At 42.2% G+C, this 15,620-nt stretch overlaps 1 protein-coding gene and 1 long non-coding RNA gene across 19 annotated transcripts in view; both read left to right on the forward strand.

Moving 5' to 3' along the window:
• SDK1 (sidekick cell adhesion molecule 1) overlaps nt 1-15,620 on the forward strand; it is a 656,852-nt gene that overhangs the window by 418,529 nt on the left and 222,703 nt on the right. The window lies entirely within an intron of this gene.
• LOC120374001 lies at nt 1,855-6,058 on the forward strand. The gene is made up of 3 exons (XR_005585848.1): nt 1,855-2,219; nt 5,031-5,099; nt 5,924-6,058. It is a non-coding gene; the product is annotated as an uncharacterized LOC120374001 (long non-coding RNA).

The following is a 15,620-nucleotide window of genomic DNA, read 5'->3' on the forward strand; positions in this document are numbered from 1 at the left end:
AATGGAGCTGTGTTCTGATGGGGCAGTTGTGGAAATGTTTGAACCACTGCATGAGTTCCAGACCCATGAGCACTCCCAAAGAGCTCCTCTCTTGCAGTCCTCAGCAGTTATGGGCAGCCTGGTGTGGAGGGAAGTTTGACAGGAGTTCTGTTTCTCTTTCTCTGTGGTACTTGTGGGATGGGGTAGGTGGGGTGTGTTTTTCCTGCTTTGTGTCCTATAGTTTAATGAGCTATATCATATACCTGTGGTTGGCAAAAAAGGTGTGGAGGGAAATTACAACAGTACTACTGCATGTTTACAGTAGTGTCTAAAGTCCCCAATCAAAATCACAGTCCCATTGTGCTAGGTGCTGTGCAAACACATAATAAGAGACAGCCCCTGCCTCAAAGAGCTTACAATCTAAATAGACCTAGATGTACAAAGGGTGGGAGACAAGTCATATTATCCCCATTTTACTGTGACAAAGTGAGGCACTGAGAGATTAAGTGATCTGCTAAGATCACACAGGGAGTCTCTGGCAGAGCCTTTAATTGAACCTAGATGGATCGCTGGAGTCCCAGGCTAGTGCCCTCAGTACTTGGTCAGAAATACCCTGCTTTTCCAATCTCAGATTTCATTGTGATGTACCTTTGCTCTCCAGTTGCCGACCCTGGTTATTTAAACTGGATTTCTTATGTGATGTTACCTCATGAAAAGACTGGAATGAACTAGAGAAAGGCCAAAGAGGCAATGTTTGGATCCAGATAAGGTTTAGAGGGGGGTATGGGTTATTGTCTAGCTCAAAGCTGGCACTCAACTAGATTTCAGTTCAGATTTGATAGTGCTGAAGTCTCTTATGCTCTTCTCCTGAGATTTTGCCCCAATGTGATGGAAATCTTGTGAAATGAAGTTCTGCCATCTTGAATGACAGAATCTTACAAGAAGAGTCATATTAATGAGATTTCAGCAATTTCTGAGACAGAAAATAACATTTTCCTGTTTTGGATCCAGAGCAGAATCGTAAGATCAAAAATGACCAAGGTTTTGACTTTTAATCCCCCTTCTTCCAATTGTAAAGGGATTCAGATTCAAGGTTCCTGATTTGAATCCTTATCTAGTATTTAATTTCCAGAAAAAGAAAAGTGTATGGGGCTCATATATAAAGAAAAAAGCAGAAATAACAGGAATCAAAATGTAGTTTGGTCACTTATGTAGCAACATCCACAGTAAGATTTGGAATTGGCAAAAGCAGGAGATTTCAGACCCAGCAGTACCTTTGAGAATCAAATTAGGTGGATTGAGTGGGTTTTACTGGATGGAGGAAAAGTCCTCCTTTGAAAGGATTACATATTTTGGATATTTGGGTTTATTATGTAATTCTGGAAATTTCCTCACAGATGGGTGGATTTAAAAATAAATCATAAGAAATAAATTCTCTTCACACACTTTTTTATGTTCTCCTGCTGATAGCCAGTTTGATTCTTCAAACCATGAAGAATTTGTAGGATGAAATGAAATAAAAGGAAACAAATTAATGTTTAAGGGTTCTGCTTGCCTGATAAAACAAAGAGAGAGGGGCTTGAGTCCACATCACCTATCCTAGCTTGTTTTTTTCTCTTTGCAGTATAGTGCTTATTTAGGGCCAGCTAGTGGTCCTGGAATCCCACTTTGCAATATAAAGGTAAAGCATCCTGAAAATTATATCTTGCAGATGTAGCATCATGCCCTTTGCATTGCAATGCTGCATTGTGATGTCAATGAGCCTTGTGATGAGGATAAATTTGGCCTAGAGAACATACTATTAGAAGTGGCAACACTGCTTTCACACTTCCGTGTTGCATCATGTATATCAATTGCTGCTAGGGTTGCCAGGTGTCCGGTTTTCGACTGGAAAGTCTGGTTGAAAGGGGACCTGTGCAGCATCCGGTCAGTACTGCTGACCAGACACTAAAAGTCCGGTTACCACAGTAACTGCATCGGACTCTGCCGCCGGGAGGGTGGGAAGAGCAGCTGCTGCTGCTGGATAAGGAGGGATCCTGCCAGTGCATGGCGTTTGAGGAGTGGAGCCAGCAGCTGGGCTCACCACCATAACAGCCCATCCTGCCTTCTCAGCCTCTCAGGGCCCCAGCTCTCTGCAGCCCCATGCTCCAGGGACCGATTCCCCCCTCTGCCCTGCCATGCCCCAGCTGGGCAGACAGGCTCTGCATCAGCACCTCCCAGCCCAGCTCAGCAGGCAGCACGTGAGTCTCAAGGGAGGGGAGCGTGAACAACCTTGGGGGGAGGGTGAGCGATGGGGGTGGGGGGAAGTGAGTGACGGGGGGGCATGTAGGGTCTGGTTTTGAAACACTGGAAAGTTGGCAACCCTAGTTGCTGCTGAGAACTCTGGATGCTCCCCTCTCCCTAGCATCTTGAAGATGTTCTGGTTAAATCTGAACAATACTTCCATTTTTTTCTGGGGGAAACTAATGCAGATTTGTCTCTTCCTTCTGTATTCCAAGAATGGCACTTCCTCCCCTTATCACAGGGATTAACGTTCTTTAACAAATAAATACTCCTTATTCCCCACTCCAGGAAAACACCCATAAATGAAAGATTTGTCTGAGTAAGATGTGAGCCAGGAATATTGAATAGGGCCTATAATAATCATAGCAGAAGTTTTAAAAAAGAATCCATTGTTCTAATGTCAGATCAGGGGACTCTGACTTTTGTAATATCATAACAGTTAGCTCTCTCTCTCTCTCTCTCTCTCTCTCTCTCTCTCTCTGCTACTATGCAATTATTTCCCTTATTTCCCTTTTACATTGCTGGAACAAGCAGAATTGGAGGTGGAGAGAGGGCTACTGTTTGTAAAACCCCTTGTTAAGAAGGTGCTTTTGTTTCAGATTTTCAGTCAGTGAGCTGCTGTCTGGTTTTAACTCTAAACTGGAGAAAGACTCTAACCCCTTTTTTGATCACCCGTAGCCATCCTGCCTCCATTCATGGACAGAAGCCTAGGCTTAGTCTTGTTGTTCAGCTGACAGCTTTCACGGTCTCTTTGTCGTCTGTGGTTAATGTACCAAATTTCTTTTCCACCCCCCTCACCCGCCGCCCCTTAAACTAACATTGCCAGGCTTGAAGTGCTTCTCCTGCTTGTAGAAAAGTTATAGCCTGGGATGGAGCGTAACTGTGCTCTGATTAAAGTGATTAAAACTATATACAGCATGCATAATTAACCTTTGCGCTGGCTGTCACGGGGAGCTGATACAGTATCTATCCATGGCAGCAGGCGTATGCTACATGACCATTTTTTTTCCTGGAGAATTTTAATCACTTGAGATAAAGAGCCAGGAGAGAGAGATCAAGGCTGTATTAATCCTCTCAATGGCTTTATAATTTCACCACTATTCTGCTGCTGATAATCAAGAAAAATAATGCTGCCTTAATCCTGGATGCCAAGGTCAATCATCCCTGAGCATTTTGATAGCAAGGATGTCATTATGAAAAGTTTTTTAATGAGCATAATTTCCCATGCATGCTTTAGGGGCCGGGATGCATATGGGGATTTCATACTGGTCGTGCTCTAAAAATTAATGGAAAGGGTTCCCCTTCATCCCTGGTCCTGGTGAAAAAAGTTAAAAAAATAATTGGTCTGTTTTGGAAGTAAATTCTTAACGTCTGGTCAAGGCAGCCACATTAGGCAATGAGCATTTGGAAGGTACAGTGGGAGGGCAGCACCAGGCAGTCAGCAGGTGAAGAGAGGCAGCAGGAAGGCTGTTCCAGGTGATCAGCAGGATCACAGTAGACAGCCAGCAGGAACATAACACTACGTAACATTAGTTCCCCTTCCTGGAATTCTGCCAAGCTTCTGCACAGACATGCAATGACGCTTTAGAGCCACATGCTCCCTTTTAAGAATGTGCAAGCTAACGATCTTTTGGGTCACTGCTGCTGGTATGACCTTGCCAGATGAACACACAAACTGGAGAGAGGCTGCTGGGTCTCAGAATCCTGTTGCCTGGCTTGAATCCATTTTGTCATGACTTTGGAACATAGGAACATTGCAGAGGTCAGGTTCCCGCTGTCTTTAACTGGCACTTTATTCATTTCACTAAATGAAAAGGGTTTTTAAAATCTGTTTTTCTAAAAGCCTGTATTCTGAATACTTAAAAAGCCTGCAGTGTAAATTATATTATTTACCATGACATTTAATATAATCCTGCAATAACTTCAAAAATATAAAAGAAAAAAAGAAGTGTCCATTCTTCAGACTGAGTACTCCCATCAATTACAGTAACTAAAAAGACAGACATGGGGTTAGTGCTGTAATTATTAGTAATATGGAATGCATGCTTTAAGAAAATAAGTCTATTCTCTTGATTTTGGTTCTGGGTTATTTTTAGGCACAGAATATTCAGTTTGGGAAAAGCTATTTCATCCTTACAGCTCAAATTAATATGAGGCATGATTAGGGTGATTATTCCAGACTCCCATGTCTCACACCATTGGTCGAAAAAAAATATTCAAGCCTCACCTCTAGAAATATCTGTTGTCACAGATTGCTAGATCCTGGCCTTCTCTCAGTTTCACCAAGGTCCCAGCTTAAAGTCAAAGGGATATTAAAAGAAAAAACATTCAACGTAGAAGGGATCTTTGGATGCAAGTGAGGTAACTTAACCTCTGGCATCCAAACTCGAATGTATCCTTAACAGTACCAACCTCATTTACTGCTAGTCTGAGCATGAAACAATGCTGATCATTGTAGAAAAATATTAAATGCACTAAAAAATATACCCGAGTAAAAGTAATGTTAAGGTTTTGACTTAATCCTACAAAAGCCAGGAATTTCAGAGTAAAGGGTTCTCATTCCTCACCTCTCACTGCTATGTCTATTGTTATTGCAGCCCATACATTGTATCTATGATCACATACTGTTCTCAGACAATAGCAATACCTGGGCAGACTAGTTAGCTTCCTCGCAATTGTATGAAATCCTTTATCAGGCCTTCAAAATCCAGGCCATTGGGATTCCTGGAAATACAGGAATTTTGTAATAATGGCCTTTCGTAATTTAGCCCTTTCATAGGAGGATGCAGCAAATTCATGATGAAAGAAGCTACTTGGGATTTAGCCATTGGATTTAGGTAAGATGGTGTCACAGAATTTAGATTCTCTAGAGACAATGCACATTGTTTTATCTTGAATGTGGAAGTTGTTGGGCTTTTTATGGCAAGATGAGTTATACGATCTAAAACATCATTTTTTCCCCCACAGAGAAATGACAGGGTTTTCTAGGGGCACAGCCAAGAAAGTTTTAATAGCTTTTCTGAGTGATAGTTTGGTTTGACCAAAACAAATGGCAGCCTCTCCACACAATACTTTTTGAAATCATAATATCCTAGAAGAAGATAGAATTGGCTTCATTTAATATACTAATCCTTGCTATTCTGTTTACTGAAGTATTTGTAGAACCAGCCTTTCCCTAAAATACAGCCTGTTTTATTTTTTAAATAAGATGCTTCCTGTGTACATATTGCACAGGAAACCAAATACAATCTTTTTGTATGTCCGCCTAATTGGATTTGTTTCTTTTAGAATACATTTGAGGATGGTGCGAATGACATGGACATAGACATGGATATGCACATTAGCACTGTCTAGGATCACATGTAGTGCATATAGCAATTAATGTGCAAAGAAACACAACAGGTTGTTGCAGTGGAACCCAAAATGGACTAGGTACTTTCTAAATTTATAGGAAGACACAATCCCTGTTCCAAAGAGATTACAGTTTAAAAAAGTGCAAGTAAGTCCCGAGCTGCATCATTCTTGCGACTTGAGTCCTGAGTTTATACTGAACAGAAATGGTAATGGTGCAGAATTGTGTGGTACCTCTGTTATGTGAGCAAACAGGCTTTTTTATTTTTAACTTAACAATTTTTAAAAAATTTTCTTTTTTTTCTTCTAGATGCTTCCTCTTGGTCTCGCCTATAGGAGCACAACTACCACTGAAAATTAGGCCACTTATTTAAGTACCTAACTCTGGAAGAGTTTTGCCTCAGGCCATAAATGCCAGTTGCTCATTAATTCCCCAGAAATGCCATGGGCTAAGGTTGTTATTGCTAATCTAATTCATTTGTTTTGTTATTAAACAAAACAAAAAAGAACTTGTTACCATTTTCCCATGGAGTCCTCATTTCTTTTGAGAACTGCAAGGATAATCAGTCTGAATATAGCACTGCTGTGGTATGAGGATTTTCTAAGTAATTAATATACATTCCAATGGCCAGTGAGGTTTCCTTTCCTCAGTTCCAACCTGGAATCTGGGTTATAATTAAGAGTTAATGTCATTGGAATAGAACATTGTCACAGGATAATGGTCTCCTGCTGCTAGATAAATGTCAAGGCAAAGCAAGAGGTATTTCTGAAATAAAAAACATCTACTGCTATGGCATTATTAAACCAAGTAAGTGATATAGCAGGAATTATTTTGTCAGACGAATGCAGATGCAGAATCGTTAGTTATTCATTGTTCCATTACTGACTTGCCTAATTTGGAGTAACTAAAAGAGCCAACTTACTGTATGCTTCAGTAAAGCAGACGGCAGGTGAGCTATACAAAAGTTTTTTGTTTTTATTTTATAAAGGGAAATATTACTTTAATAGCCAACCTGGTTTCTGACTGTCTGAAGTTTTTTCTTTTAGTTTCTAGCAGTGAATAATTGTCAGGTGTTCAACATTCTGAGTGTTTAACACACAGGAAGAAATAATGTGACTTGAGTTGAGTTTCTGGTTGTCCTCTCTGTGCTGTTTGTTATGAAGACAGTGGTGAATCCCTATTCGAAGAGAATGAGGCCTGTCTAACCCAATATAATGTTTTCCTATTGACACTGCATCTGAAAGTCTGCGCTCCGATAGCCCAGATGTTATCTGCAGCAATCTGTACTAAAAGCAAAAAGGGAAACAAAATGAGCCATGCCCTGCAGAGTAGTTATATTGGCTAATTGCACTAATAGATACAGTGGATTTTACAAAGGCTTTTGTGGACCAAAATTCAGGGCACATCACAGAATAAATCAATGGCAATACATTAATAGACTACTGCTCAATTCTTCATTCACTCAATGAAAATCCTTGATAATGACATTTTCTTCAGTATATCATTTCAAAACAATAGTCGTTTCACCACAATGGTAATGGCTTTGATAAATTATACATGAATGGGATGCTTGAAGTTAGACTATAGACCTGATTTGGGGATGTCAGTATTCATGGACAGGATGGTTCTATTTGCAGTGTATGTTGGTACTAGAGCATGAAAATTTGAGTAAGAGGTTTGCAATTTAAGACCCTCAACAATATACAGTAGTAATTCCAAAAACGACAATGCCAGAGGTACATTTCAAAGATTTTTATCTTTTTTTTACATTGATATCTTTGTGTATCTACTGTGAGATAAATTGTGCTTAATTTATCTTCTCAGTATATGTGAAAGTAAAGCTGGGGTAGACAAACTCTGATGTGATCTGAAATCTGAAACAGTTAAAGTTTGCTTTGAACTTACTTAGCACTTTTCATCCAAGGATCCCAAAGCACTTTACTATTACTAATAATTATAATAATACTTAGTTCTTATATAGAGATTTTTATGAGTGCGTCTTAAAGCACTTTACAAAAAAAGGTACATATCATCATCTCAATTATCCTTATGGTACAAGTGGGGAGATGGAGATACAGAGTGGTGAAATGACTTGCGCAAGGTCATCCAGTGACCATCAGTGGCAGAACCAAGATTAGAACTCAGACTTCCTGATTTCCAGTCCCATGCTCTTACCACTAACTAAAACTGGCTGCTAAATACAAGGATCGTTATTTTCTAGAGTATCTAATAGTTTGTCCTCAAAAATGTAAAGGACAAGGCAGTGTGAGTGGTGAGAGGGGAGAGCACATATCAGCATTGGTCAGATGAAAGCTCGCGGCAAGGATTAGGAAATGGAAATAGAGACAGAACTTAAAGACAAGTTCTACTAACATTGAGATTGTTTTTAGTGAAAGATGAACAGGTGGTATCTTAGATCACATGAATTTTTTTCTTTCTTTTCCTCTCCCAACCTGTAGCGGGTTGGTCACCCCACTCCAGCCCTGAAGGGGTTAAAGCAGCCCTGGAGAGGGCCGCAGCTGGGAAAAGGTAGGTTGATGGAGAAAGCAGCCACAGCTGTGGCCAGCGTAATCAGGGCCCCGGCTAGCCCTTATAAGATGGCAGTGGGCCTGAAGCTAAGATTCTCTCTCTAGCTTTTTGAGAGAGAAGGACCTGGCTGCCTGGGAAGCTGAGCAGGGTACCTGAGGTGGAGCAGTGCTGGGGAAGGGCAGAGGGAGCTGGGGAGCTCCAGCCAGGAAAAGCCCCAGGCTGCAGGCCTTGCAAAAAGGGCCAAAAAGGTACTGGGGCTGCAGGGGGGCAGCCCAGAGACAGGCAAAGGTAGCAGGTCCTATCCCTCCTTGCCGATGATGAGTGGTTTACAGACTGCAGTCTGCCCAAGTGAGCAGGGGATAGATGGAGACTGGCAGTAGCCACTGAGGCAAGGTGGGGATAGAGGGTTGGGGGTTCCCCTGGGTGGGGAGACCTAGATTGTAGGTTATTGCCAGGGGCAGAACCCTGATGTAGAGGGGCACAAAGAAAAATATAAAAAGCTCAGAGAGGCCCCTTTCAAAATACCTTTTGTTACGCCAACTCTAACCATACTAAACTTTTCCACAGTGCATCAAGAGTTCTTATGGGCATGGTCAACTTTGTGTGTTAATGTCACAGGGCCAAATTCCACATTCACTTTCACCTGAACAACTTCATTAATGACCAATTAAAGGAGTAACTGAAGGAAGAATATGATCACAGACTTGACTGCAGGTGTAAAATATTTTATTGTTGGCATTCAGAGGATCGTTGGCCACGTTACAGTCCCTAGTGTCTGCTAGAGCATCAAACAACAGCACATCACAGACAGTGCTAAAGAGAAAAAGTGGAATAGGTTTTTGCCTTATCTTCCTTAAGATAGCACAAGAAGCAGACAAATCTTAATAACAATCCCCTAGCTTTTAGGCTGGGAACAACTATTTTTTTGTTGATACAGAATCAACCTATTTTAGGTGATTTGTCTGGCAAAGAGAATGTTTATTAAAATCAGCATGTTTTCAACAGATATTAGCAGCAGTTTATTTTTAATGCATTTTGCAATTTTTTCCATCACTGGCTTATTTTGATTAGTTCCCAACAAATGTAGGAGAAACAAATATTACTAGTTCATCGTGGCACTCAATTTATCTGAAAATGCAGCTAGTGCATAATGAGGCTTTTTTTGGCAGGATCTAAGCAATAAATTGGAATTATAGGGAAGATAACATAAAACTGAAGAATAAAATGTTGGAAATTAGGTAATGGGAAAAGAAAGGAGTCAATGCCCAGAGAATTTATAGGTGCAATTCCCAGTAAGGTTAACAGGAACTGTTCACATAAATCTCCCTAACATAACGGTGCCAAGAGGACACCCCAAACAAATTACAGTTGTGAATAAACAGGGTAGGTACAGAATGTGATGCAATGTAGGGGAGTATGTTTTCGCTTTGACTTGCAGGGATTTACATGCAGGGTTTTGTGATTATAAAAAATGGTGAGTGAATATAGCACGTGCAAGAGCAAGAAACTAATAACCATGGTTTGAGCCATGCATCTTGCAGATCGACATTCTTCCCATACACAGCTCTGCCAATGTCCCCGATTCCTAGCCTGCTGAATCCCTGTTATTCCACTTGTAGGCCATTCTTAAATAGAGAATGTCCATTTTGTCAAATTATCACATGGTTTACTGAATGCCCCTTTCACAGGCTTCTTTCTATTGCACCATAACCCCATATCCATTCCATGGTCACCTGTTAGATGTGGTCAGAAGCCTGTAATGGATAAGTGGGGTTACACCACAGTGGTCCAGCCTGTCACCAATTTAAGAGAGGGGGTTATTTTCGTGGGTGGGGCTGCAATCTAATACTTCCCTTTTTGCCAGCTAAAGAAGAACAAATCGATCCTCCTGTAGTGAATATGCTTCGCTACTGTGCCTTCAAGAGGTGCCTTGAGCAAAGTCCCTGATGAGTATAGTTGTAATGTTTATATACAGGCCAAACATGATAGCGGAAACAACAAAATAAAAAGTGAGCAATGCTGTACTGAAAAATAACTAAAAGGCTTGTGTGAGATAGGCAGGATGCTTCAGGAAGAGGCAACGTGTGGGTGGAGGCATGTGAGGTCATGTGGCCCTCCAGATTTGCTACTTGGTGAGTACTGAGCATGCTCAGTAAGACTGGTAAAGCTGGCTGCCCTCACTCTTCCCCCTTCCTATTGGCAGGCATGGGTCGTCTCTGGCTAGAGTTGCCAGGTGTCCGGTTCTGGTCAAAAAGGGACCCTGACGGCTCCAGTCAGCACCGCCAACCAGGCCATTAAAAGTCCAGCTGGGGTGCTGCAAGGCTAAGGCAGGCTAGTCCCTACCTCTCCTGCCACTATGTTGCAACCTGGAACCAGCCAGCAGCAAGTGCGGCTCCTAGGCAGGGGGACCATGGGGCTCCATGTGCTGCCCCCGTCCTGAGCACCAGCTCTGCACTCCCATTGCCTGGGAACCATGCCCAATCTGAGCTGCGGGCGAGAGCAGCGCGCAGAGCCTCCTGGCTCCCCCGCCTAGGAGCCGGACCTGCTGCTGGCCGCTTCTGGGGCACAACACGGAACCAGGAGAGGCAGGGAGCCTGCCTTAGCCCTGCTGCGCCACTGACCGGGAGCCGCCCAAGATAAGCACATGCCCCAACCTTGAGCGCCCCCCCCCAACGCAGAGCCTCTTCAGCCCCATCCCAGAGCCCTTACCCCCTGCCTCAACCTGCAGCCCCCTTCCACATTCCAAATCCCTCAGTGCCCCCCCAGCCTGGAGCCCCCTCCTGCACCCCAAACCCCTCATCCCGAGCCCCTCCCCAGAGCCTGCACCCTGAGCCGGAGCCTGCATCCCAACTCCCTGCCCCAGCCTGGAGTCTCCTCCCGCACCCTGAACCCCTCATTTCTGGCCCCACGCTGTAGCCCTCACCCCCATTTAGAGCCCTCACCCCCTCCCGCACCCTCACTCACTGTCACTGGGCTGAGGCAGGGGGAACGAGCCACCGAGGGAGAGGGAATGTAGTGAATTGGAGATGGGGTCTCAGGGAAGGGATGGGGAAGGAGGCGGGGCCTCAGGGAAGAGGCGTGGCTAGGGTGTTCGTTTTTGTGCGATTAGAAAGTTGGCAAACCTATCTCTGGCTTCAGGTATGTCTATACAGCCCATAACAGCAAGTCAACACTCAGGCTAGTGGAGCTCACACTAGTGCTTAAAAATAAACGTCTAAACAGTGCTTTGAAGTTGTGGCTCAGGCTTGAGCTCGTGCTTAAGCTCACTTCCTCCCTAGGCTTCGGAGCCTTAGCTCCAGCCTGAACTGTAACTTTAAAGCGTGGTCTGCGCAGCTATTTTTGGAGCACTAGCATAAGCCTCACTGGCCTGAGTCTATTGACCTAGGCTGAGAGGTTTTGCCCCAGAGCTGTGTAGAAATACCCCTATGCCTGGTTCTCCTATTGTTTACACCAGTCTAACTCAGTAGGTTTCGATGCAGTACAATTCTCATTTAACAGAGAATGCCTTTTAACCAGCAACCGGCTCTTTGCATGTCTGTCGATTGCAGAGAAGTATTGAAATAACTAGAGCCTGCTGGTTCCTAGCTCTACAGATGAGAACCAACACCTGGATGTGAATCCGCTATTTGCTCAAGAGTGAGTGTAGATTCCAGAGCACCTGTATAATAATCTTTTGGGTCACTACACTCAGGAAGTGTGCTGGACCAGCTGGAGTTTTCATATAACTTTTTCTTCCAACCCTTCATAGACCAAATTGAATTAAAGTAAGCAGGCCCACCGACAGAAATTCCAGGCTCCAGGGCCACGGCCATCTAGGGGAGGCAGGGCCTGGGGCGGAAGTGATGAATCTGTCACTTCTGGGACTGTCTGCACTGGCCAATCGCGCCAGCGCATGGAGTCCGAGGCAGTCTAACACACTTGGGAGCCTTGCGGCCCATCCGGGCGATTTAAAAGGGCCAGGAGCCCCCGGGCTATTTTAAATTGCCTGGGCCCCTGGACAACTGCCTCCCCCACCCCCGATCATCAGCTTAGAGGAAAGCTCACAGTCTCTAAACGAAAATGGTAGGCTGTTTCTCTGGCTTGTGTGTGTGTACACATGTGATTAATCCAAGAAGACCCAAAGGCTTTGTGCTGTTCTGCTCACTACAATACAGATACCTTGGATGGTGGGTGTTAGCTTCTGCCACTTCATATAAGTCCTTCCTTTTCCCCAAACTTCCATCTTCCTCAGGTTTATTTGAAGCTAACTTCCTCCATCCAGGTTCCAAGTTTCCTCTTAAAAAAAAAATTAAAAAAAAAGGGTGGGGGCAAGGCAACAGCATCAACTGTGCTGAGTAAGAAAGAGCCGTGTAGACCTGGGTGTCACCAACATATTGATGGCACTGTAGTCTGTGACACTTCAAAATCTCCGCTAGTCATAGTACAGTGTTTAGAGGCTGATTGCAAAGTTTCCAGTCTCACAAGAAGTAATGGAATACAGCACTTAAAATTATAATAGATCTGTTTTCCTTTGTGTTTGGAGAAGGTTGGTTAGTGTTGTTTACGATGCTAGTAAGAGGGTACAGAGAGTGAACACCAGACCAGGGAAAAGGCACAGGGTGAGAGACAAAGCAATGAGGACCTTAGGAAGCATGCGGGCTAAATAAACCACAGGTCAGAAGTAGAACTGAAGAGCAAAGAACTTTGCTGAGTAAAAATCAAGGCAAGACAGAGGTAGAAAAAGACACAGAACTGTAGAAAATGTCTGGCTGAAAGGCCTGCACAGATGAGATGGGCTAGATTGCAAACCCACAAAGGTCTCTGACCATCTATCACCTTCCTTCATCATTCTGGCCAGCAACCCAGGGGAGGATAATTTCCTTCTAGATAACATGGTGATTTGTGCCCTAGATAGATTTTTGATCACATTTTTAGAGCTAGGTCACTTTATATGTGAGTGTATATTGTACTTTCCACTGCAGAATGCACTAAAAATGTGTGGCTATTAAACCAGGGTGGTTTCTAAACAAAAATATACAGTATATGTATTTGGACACTTGGGAGAAACAAAATGTTTGGGAATTCTCAAATCAGAAAAGCAACAAATGAGCCCAAGTCGTGTGACAAAGCCTACAGATGTCCAGAATCCCAGTTTCAGTGAAACCTCAACACCATCATTGGTGAAGATCCTGCTTACAAATTCTTACACATAGCCCTTGCTATGAACATTCATAGATTAAACTAGACAGCTCCTTTTCTAGTTTTACTTCATCTTTGCTGTGTTTGCTCCTGGGGCCATCTACAGTACATTTTCTAAGATTTAGAGAATGACTGAAAAATTACAGAACATGAAGCACCACAGAAATATTCTTTTAAGGTGTTGGTTTTATGAAAAGGAAGAGAGGAGAGATTGAACTTTGGTTCAGTTATAATTGAAACCACAGTGTTCTTCAACCTGTAAGCTGTTGAATGCCTTTTTGACCAGGAAGTCAAAAACGGTGGGTTTTTGGCAAAGTTGTTGTTGAAACATTTTAAACATTTTAATATTTCTTATCCTAATTAGGTTTTTCTGTATGTGGGCAGCTAAAAAAGGGGGGGTATAGTGAATTACATTAAAGACTAACAGCTTTATTTGGGCATAAGCTTTTGTGAGTAAAAAAAACCCTTTTCATCAGATGCATGGAGTGAAAATTACAGACATCTGAAGAAGTGGGTGTTTTACCCACAAAAGCTTATGCCCATATTAATCTGTTAGTTTTTAAGGTGCTACCAGACTCCTTGTTGTTTTTGTGGATACAGACTAACACGGCTACCCCTCTGATACATAGTGAATTACATTGATGTTAAATGCTACAGCTAAATGCTCTTTTTTGCAATGATATTTGTCAGCTGTTTAACAGTTCATAGCCAACTTCAGGGGAGTCTAGGGGATGAATTGAAAAAGGATTATGTATCCAGTAGAACTTACAGGAAGAATTTTAGGTGCATAGAATATAGTTACTGTAACTAGACTGTGGCCAGGACACAAAGTTAATGTACTCTTGTAAAATGTACAGTGGGATTTAAGTCAGGAGATCTCAGTTTTATATCCCACCTCAAAAATGGGATCTTCTTTACCTGGAAAGTCACTAACGCCATTATAGGGCATTAGTTCAGTACAGACTCAGAGGGAAGAATGCCAAGAATTTTTGACAGACATAATTTTATATTAGCATCAAAAGCCTTTAAAATCATTAATTTCTTTATAATTGAAAATTTGGGATTCTGCTTTTCATGACTTGTACTGATATGTATAGGGTGTGATCAAGCCACATTGAAACATTAAAAGTTTAATGTTTTTCTTGTTAAAATTAAAATAAATTAAGAAAATGGTTAGGATATCTAGGAGCATTTATCTAGCAAAAAAAGTGAAACACTGAATTAACTCTCTTGCATTTTCCTTAAATTGAAAACTAGCTTACACAAAACTAGTAAGCTCAAAAGGTGCCCTGTCCGCTGTGTTTTGGGTGGAAGATATACATGTGCAGTATGGCTTGGTGTAAATGAATTCTTTCCTCTAACCCAATGACATTATTCAAAGTTGTTCCTGCTGTTAGATACTACTAAGCGTAGAAATGGATAAGAATCTACCTCTTCAAAACATTTCAGGGAAGAGTAATCAGTGTCAGAATACTAGCACCTCTGCGGGCGCCAGGGGGCAGTCACAGGAAAAGTGCCACATACAGCCCCATGATTGCAGAGAGAAACTGTTATTGTTTACATATGTGGAGGACCAAGGGGAGTTAAGCTTTGCAACCTCTATTTTGAGAAATGCTACATGAACATTAAGAGATAATTGTTTTGAGGGAGGTCAAATTTTTGTTTTACCAACTTTGACGGTGTCTTTTTAACTCAACTTGTATCTAAACAATGCAGAAGCGTAATAAGAGAGTATAATGTTGCATATCATATGTGCTACTCACTACTAAGAGATGTTACTACCCAGGACAGTGATCGTCTGAAATGCCCTAAATACACTGTAGCAATTGCATTAGTTGTGGACGTTTTCATGCTCAGTAGTTGAATTGATGCCATTCCTTGTATCCTGGGATCTAACTTTACTTTTTTCTTTTTCCCTTATGTCTTATTTATTGATGGGAGGCTGGTACCCCTAGAAGGGTCTGTGATACTTGTGGTGTACATATGTTACACGGAAAGCATAAATTTACAAATAAATAAGGGCTAGGTGCACACGAATGAATAAAATGCATTCACAGACTGAAAAGCATCTGAGAGGAGTGTTAATTTTTCTTGAAAACAGTGATGGAAGAACTATTTCTTTCTTTGCTGTAATGGAATGACAAACTATATGAATGGTTCTTTGGCACTGAGCTGCATCAGCAAACGGTCTTCATTTGATTTTCTGTGGAGTGTGCAGTGCTTTGTGTTTCTGTTCAGCAGCCCATGTGCAGAGTCACAGGGTTATTTTTTTTTCTTTCTTTCTTTTTTTTTTTTAAGA

Source organism: Mauremys reevesii, linkage group 10 (genome assembly GCF_016161935.1).
Source record: "Mauremys reevesii isolate NIE-2019 linkage group 10, ASM1616193v1, whole genome shotgun sequence".
Classification (NCBI taxonomy): domain Eukaryota; kingdom Metazoa; phylum Chordata; order Testudines; family Geoemydidae; genus Mauremys; species Mauremys reevesii.